Source organism: Peromyscus californicus, unplaced genomic scaffold (assembly GCF_007827085.1).
Source record: "Peromyscus californicus insignis strain IS unplaced genomic scaffold, ASM782708v3 Scaffold_1__1_contigs__length_55948999, whole genome shotgun sequence".
Taxonomy (NCBI): Eukaryota; Metazoa; Chordata; class Mammalia; order Rodentia; family Cricetidae; genus Peromyscus; species Peromyscus californicus.
This window is the reverse complement of record NW_026294492.1, coordinates 11,361,005-11,368,807: the sequence shown is the minus strand read 5'-3', so window position 1 is coordinate 11,368,807 and position 7,803 is coordinate 11,361,005. Positions and strand designations below refer to the sequence as shown.

Below are 7,803 nucleotides of genomic sequence, written 5' to 3'. Positions count from 1 at the left end.
CTCTTGTCGCTTTCTAATCTGTGTTCAATTTTATTTCAGTTCTTTGACTAAAATGTCAAGGGCCTGGAAACACTGGTCCAGACAGCAGCCCTAGTAACAACTAAGCCCCAGCCATATCATCAGGAGACACAGGAAGAAAGGGGTAGGAGAGTGAGTCAGAGTAAGAAATTCAGATACTTCTATTTCTCCTTGGACAGAGCCTCTGACCAACAACAACAGTCATGTGCAGGGACTGTGGGCCAGGCAGGAAAACTCTAGCAACAAATGGCGCCCAACGTGGGGCACGAACCCACGACCCTGAGATTAAGAGTCTCATGCTCTACCGACTGAGCTAGCCGGGCGAGTGAGAGAGATTTGCCCTGACTGTGGGCCAGGCAGGAAAACTCTAGCAACAGCAGGGTTCTGGGAAGTTGTTGGGAGCACAATTGTTGGCCCCAGGCCACCAAAGCATGGGCGTCTGGCATCTCCTCTTCTGCCACTGAAATGGTGCTATGAAATGGACTTGTGTAATTCACCCTCAGCACCTAGTTGGAGGATGCTGATGTAGGATTGAGCTGGTATCTTCAGGAGTTGGGATTAAACAAGGATGGGAGTTGGGGCAGACCATCTCAGAAAGCTACAAGAGGAGACTGGGAAGAACCTACCGTGGATGTCGGCCTGCCTGTCCCTCAATGTCAGCTCACTTGAAAAAGAACCCCACATGCTGTTGCTATGACAGCTCAAGAGGGTGGAGGCTACTTGTGAGTCTGCTTGAAGTCCCTTTGCACAGCTGTGGAAAGGATACGTGAGCCTCAGAATTGTCCAAAAATGTATTGCTTGGAAGCTGAGGCTGGGCAAACAGAGCCCACTTTCAGGACCATTTGGAATATGTTCACCTGTGCTTTTACCAGCCCTTCCCTTGGCCATCTTTCACTGTCAATTTTGGGTGCTGAGAGCTGGATTTATAGGCTCAGATAGTCAGTGCTCAGAAGGATGATGTATGAGTATCGTGAGTTTGAGGCTAGCCCAGGCTACATAGTGATATCCCTTATCAAAAAAACAAAACAAAAACAAACAAAACAAAACAGAAACAAAGCAAAACAATAATACTATTAGTGAGATAATAAAAAAATGTTAATAACACTTTTTCTCATGGAGATTCCAAGTCCCTAAGTTGTTTTAAGAATAATCTTCATAAGCATCTGTAAATAGGACAGAAAAGGACTCTAAAGACCCATGCTCGTGAGTCATGATGAAGCACATTTTGTACTCTCTGAAGATAAGACAGGGTTTCCTCCACACTGCACAGAACACAGCACAGCACATTGCGTGTCCCTGGGGTTGACGGGGCATCAGGGAAATTAAAATGTTCCCCGGTAGGTTTGTGAATATTTGCATGCCTTCTGAATCCTCCTCATACCACCTAGATATCCCTATCATTCATCTCTTAGTGTCAGTTCAGAGAGGCCAAGTAAAAAAATAAAGTCTTATAAACTGGCTTTCATTGCCTTGGTATTGCATTGTTGGTCTTGCCATACCAGAGACCAGCCATCCGTAATGGTAACGAACACCTGGGACAGCTGGCTGGTCAAGAAGGACAGGGAATTTTAGCTCACTGCTTGTAGGTTTCAGTCTATGACTGAGTGGGTTATAGTGTATGAGACAGTATGTTGTGGTGAGGTAGCAAAACTGTTCATCTCATTAGGATCCAGTGATAAGGGGGAGGGTACACTGTCTTTATGGGCACACCCCCAGTGGCCTCAGGCCTGCCCACTAATTCACAGCTCCTCTCATCTCTTTGGATACCAAACCTTTACCAAATTGGCCCGTGGCAGTTTAAATGTGAAATGGCCTCCCTAAGCTCACATATTGGAACAGTTTGTCCCTGGTTGGTGATTTTCCTTGGGGTGGTTGGGGAAACTTTAGTAAACAGAGACTTGCTGGAGGAAGTGGTTGCTGGTGGTGGACTTTGGGAGTTTATAGTGTTGTCCCATTCCTCATTAGTTCTCTGCTTGGTGCATATGGGTGAAGATGTGATCTCTCGGCTGCCTGTTCTTGCCTCCTGCTTGCTCCTTTTCCTATTATTATGGACTCCCTCTCTGGAACTATAAGCCCAGATAAACTCTTCCTTCCACAAGTCCTTTTTGGTCATGGTGTTTTATCCCAGCCACAGAAAAATAACTAATACTTGGCCATGGGAGATGTTTAAGATTAGAACTCTAGTGCATTTTTATAGGGTTTAGTTTTAAAAAGAATTGCATGTGTTATCACGGATATTCTTGTTTCGAAAGGCTCGAGTCTGTCTTGGTGTAGTAATGATCATCAATGAATTAGCAGTGGCCCTTCGCAAAGGCAGAGAACTGGTCCAGAGGGTAATCCCTAATTCTGAATGCTCAGGAGGTGTGCTGCTTGTGCGCCCAGATGGGCTAATGTTATCTAAGCTTGTGACGGGTCAACTCTTTCTACTCAGCCGAGTCCCTTTTCTTTCTTGGTTTGCTTGCCCAAATGGATTACAATTGCAGAAGCTGTAGCTAGTTATCTTAATTGGCACATTCAGGTTAGTCGTGTAAATCAGGTTCTTTTCATATTTTGCCAGTCTTTCAGAGCGCAACAGGGCTGTTCCTGTATTAACAGTTTCAAATAAATGTTTTGTGGTATGATGAGAATCTGATGAGTCTGCCCAGCAATTACCTGGGAACACGTTGACTCTTGTGCCCGCTGGCGGATGAAAGTGAGGCATCCCTTTGCCCTCCTTCATCAGCTTATTGGAGCAGGGAGGACATTGGCTATGCTGGGGCTGAGGACCCCTTTGGCGTTTCTGAGAGGAGGTTTGGGTTCGCTGTGTCTTCTGCATCCAACCACTTGACCCAGGGCTGAATCTCCAGTCTGTTCCCTTCCTGTCCTTCAACCAGATGGAGGGAATCGTTTCCCACCTCCTCAGAGTTCTGGTTGACCTCCGGAAATGCACACTTACAAAGCTTCACTCACCGCTTTTTGTTGGTGATTGTTAGGTTTTCCCTGGATGGGCATGTGGGAAGATTCGAATTCCCTTTCCTAGGCTGACCTCACCTCTTTCTCAAATCGCTCTTCTGCCCTGCACTCTTTCTCTTTAGACTTGAGAGGAAAGTTATCCACGTTGGAGTGAAGGAGCTACACATCCAGTCTCTTGGGTAGAAGGTCTTTCTACTAGCTCTGCTGGAAGAATTGCATGGTGGGAACTCTCCCCAAATCTCACGGGGCTTTAAAGAGAAGATCCAAGGAACAGTTAACCTGGATGTGGTCAGGCTGGGAGAAGAATAGTCTGAAATAGCCTAAAATACTCTCCATGGAAGAACTGATTTTTCCCAGGTCCTATTTCCACCTAGGACAAGGACATCTCTCCCATTCAGCATCTCTGGCTTCCTGGGGGCACCTAAGGGAGAAATTATGTGAGAAAATTAGCCAATGAGTAGTCTCCAAGGGACTACAAAATTCATGGGAGTTTGAAGAATTCAAGGAAGGACCTGGGTGGAAGTGGGCTTCTCTGCAGGTCCAAATCTTGCTGACCTTCTGTTCTGTTTTCACTCCCCAAAAGAACGGGTCAGGAATATCTATAATTTGAAGGGATCTTATATGTAGAAATGCCCTAGAGAAGAGAACTGCCCATCTATGTGACTCCACAGTGGTTCCCCCATGAATTTCTCATCTTTCACACCCACAGACTTCTGTACTAGATTTGCTCCTCATAGTTACTCTATCGTAGGTTTGATAATTAATTTTATGTCATCTGGACTGTGCCCCACGGTGCCACAAGAAGCATTAGTTATGAGTATATGTCTGAGGATGTTTCTGGGTAAGATCTGCATCCAAATTTGGAGGACTTAATAAAGTAGACTACCTTTATGGATATGGATGGGCAGCATCTATCGCATCGAGGGTCTTCTCTATGATCTAAATATGTCTCCAAAGGTCATGTGTTGGAAGTGTCATGCTCAATGCAACATTGTTGAGAGGGACATTCAAAATTATTAGGACAGGAAGGATTTGCCCTAATGAATGGATTAATGGAGTTGTCTAGGGAGTGGATTAGTTTTGTAAGATCATCGTGTTTGTCTTTCTCAATATGTTTTCTGCTATGTGATGTCTTCTGTTAAGTGGTGATCCAGCGATTTCATTGCCCCACCCCTACACATACAGCTCTTTGATCTTCTTGTACTTTCCCACCCCTAGAACCATAAACCAAATATGTTTCTGCTATGAATTATCAAGACCTTGCTATTCTGTTATAGTAGCAGGACATGGACTAAGACAGACTTAAAGAGAATAAAATGTCACAGGATGATGAAGTCACCCATGTTGCCTTCTCTCATCATGCTTGAGCTCGGACATTAGTCCCTTCCCCTCTCCATAGACTGGATTATATCATGGGCTTTCCTGGGTCTCTAGATTGCAGACAATGGACAGTGAAACTTCTCAGCCTTTATAATGGCGTGGACCAAATTCTAATCTATTTATTTACGAACCCACCTGTCTGCCATTTATCATAGATTGATCAATTCATCTATCCATCCATCCATCCATCTATCCATCTCTCTATCCATCTCCTATTGGTTCTATTTCTCTGAGAAAACCCAACTAACAAAATAGGAGTCACTTCCCAAGGGCCAGCTACCCAGATTTTATGCAAATTTCGAGCCTTTATTTTCTGAGGCAATGGGATCCATTAGGTCTTCTAAGATCCCGGAGACTATATTTGCCAAGAAAAGACGAAGTACTATAACGAAGTCCTTTCATTGGAATGTGCCTGGGAGGAATGTGCTTAACTAGAGCTGTTGAAAATAATTCCCCCTCTCACATCACAAAACAGCATTTTCACGAGATGTGTAACAAGCCAGAAACCATAACAGAAATAGCTGATGTATATGTGCCTACAAATAAAACCAGAAGCATCTTTGTAGTGCAGACTATGACTTTCCCTTCTCCTCTCTTCATATTACAACCACTCTATAAAAGAGGTTTAAATACACATAATAAACGGGGAGAGAAAGTTGCATGCAATATAAACGGCAAATGAAGAATAATATCACAACATATAAAGAGCTCCTGCAGACCTGTAAGAAAACAAATCTTTTGATGAAAACAGAGTAAAAAAAAAAAATAAATCATAAACAGGCTTGAGTATAAAGAAAATATATGAATGGCCGGTAAGTATAGATATTGTACCTTACACATAACTTAAGAACAAAAACTGAGTATGTAATTTTATTTATTTAAAAGGTAAACAAAACGGTATCAGTGCGTATCTAAAATTGATCTCGGCTCCTACTGCACAATGGAGTAACCCCAAGAAATGCATGAAATATTGATGTCAACATCTGCTTCTGACCATGAAGCATTAACTGCTGTGGGAATTGCTCTTCTATCATAAGCATCTAGAAAACCAGACAACTATAGAAAACAATTGTTTTCACATGCAGGGCAACAGGCAAAGCGAGATGTCTCCCCTGAGAGAAAAACTACAAAGGAGGTGAGTCCTGAAGGTGCTCGGTGTGTGTCTGGCCTGGGGCTCTTTCCAGGACAAACGTGGCAGAAAAGAGAACCCAAATACAGCCCAGCTGTCCCTGGGAAGGGAGTTCAAAACAGAGATTCTAATTCCAGGATGCCACTTTACCAGACTAGGATTTCTAGGATAGAATACTAAAAGCAAGACATTGCCTAGTGAGAGCTCTAGAGAATTCTGGGGTGTGGGGAGCCTCAAACCTGACTAGTGAATCTCTTCCCACACAGGGAATGCTTGATGAGATGGAAAGATAAGGACTCCCCAAAGCAGCAGGCTGAACAGTTCCCAGAGCTCATAAGGGAGAATAACAAGGGGAGGTGTCGCTCAGAAGGTGTTCTCTCAGTCGAGAGACATGATTAGACATAATCCCAGCACTCAGTAGGTATCGCCAGAGGAGACAGTACATCTGGTCATCCTCGACTGCGGAGCAACTTTGAAGACAGCCTGGGCTACATGAAAGTCTGTCTCAAGAAAAAACAATAGATCAATGAACCAACCAAACAAACAAACAAAAAATCCTATACCTTAACAGTATACAACCCACAACGTTGGGGACCAAGGTAAAATGAATAGGATTACTAAGGAGGCAAAAAAGAAGAAAAATATGGCCCATAACTGATAGAAAAATATCAGTAGAAATGGACTCCAAAAGGACAGGGTAGTGAGGAGTGCAGCTATTATACTGGGTAAAGGTTTATCAATAGCTACTAAAATCTGGTTAGACAATGTTACCTAGTTCTGGTGCGCCATTGAGGAAGGCAAAGTTGCTACAGATGAAAACTATGTCTGTACAGTTCAGAAAGCTAGCCAAAAGGCATGTGAGCATTTTTACCATACCAAAAATAAAAATTAGAGGAGAAATATGTTTAAGGCACATTAAACATAGCCGAGGTATGCATAAGTTAAAGTTTGTATAGTTTCATGTTTATGTACCAGTAAGCATAATTTTAAAGGGCTAGTATACATTTCTTCTCATAACTAAATAATACAAAGGAATCATACTTTGGTGTGGGAAATAATGTAGAAGAAATAACAAAATTCAAATAGAATTTTAAGAAAGTGAAGATATAGTGCCGAATTAAAAACAAAAACAACTCGTTAAAGATGATAACAGCACTTTGGATGGAGTGCTTACATTTCATCAACACACAGGCAGTAGAGCAGGAGAACAGGAAGTGGGACCAGGCTTTGAAACCTCAAAGCCCACCCCCAGTGATGTCCTTCCTCCAGCAAGCCTCCCCCTCCTAAAAGTCTCGGAACCTTCTTAAACAGCTCCATTAGCTACAGAACATGTGTTCAACCATACAAAGCTATCGGGGACATTTTCATTTCAAACCACAACAGACCTGTGGAGTGGAGTGTGGAGGATCAGAAGTGAGAACTCTAAAGGAATGCATGAGACATATTTCCTCACTCCTCGGCTTTCTGAAGTTATAGAACAACTGGGCAAGGTGCAGAGAATAAGAGACTGCGGAATGCTCAGACGAAAGATAGACATCTCTATCACCCTCTATCCTCCCAAGGCTCAGAATCATTGAGAAAGAAGAGTGCAGAATGTAAGAGCCAGAGGCAGTTGATGACTACAAGGAAACAGTGTTTCGTAGACACATCAAGGCAGTTGCATATATAAGCTCACAGTGGACACATAATCTGTAGAGGCTCAGTCAAACCAGACAGAATCACAGCATGGAGGGGGCGTGGGTTATCCTGAAGTCCCACCTTTGTCTGTGGAGCTATTGGCAATTAACCCTGGGAGAGGGAGAGCCAGTTCTCTTCAAGAGCATGACCCCTGGTAGGTCAGCCACGATCCAATAGAAGGCCACATATCTAAGAAAATATAGACAGCACAAATTGGACATCATAGTTTAAAAATAACCAAAAAAAAAAAAGAAGACAAAAAATTGGACAGGTAGGGAAGAGGGGTGGATCTGATAGGAGTTATGAGAGGCAATAAATATGATCAAAATACACTGTATGAAATTCTCAAAGAACTAATAATAAACATGAGATATATGTGATAATAACAGTATGAAGGACCAGAATAGAAAATGGAAATAACTGAAGATTTAAAAAATGTAGGTAGAATATAATTATAAAATTACAAAATTAATCACACATACACAACAGTAGTTTAAATGAGAACAAGGATAAAGAATAGATAAAAAAAACAAGTCACAAACTATCAGCAAGCCAGAAGATTTAAACTTAATTATGTTGGTAACTGTATTTAGAGAAAATTATTTAACACTCAAATGAAAATCCAGACTATTGAACTGGTTTGAAAT

The 7,803-nt window shown here is 42.4% G+C and overlaps 1 non-coding gene across 1 annotated transcript; it reads right to left on the bottom strand.

Moving 5' to 3' along the window:
- Nucleotides 1–268: 268 nt before the first annotated feature.
- Nucleotides 269–341, bottom strand: Trnak-cuu (transfer RNA lysine (anticodon CUU)). The gene has a single exon. It is a non-coding gene; the product is annotated as a tRNA-Lys (tRNA).
- Nucleotides 342–7,803: the final 7,462 nt, after the last annotated feature.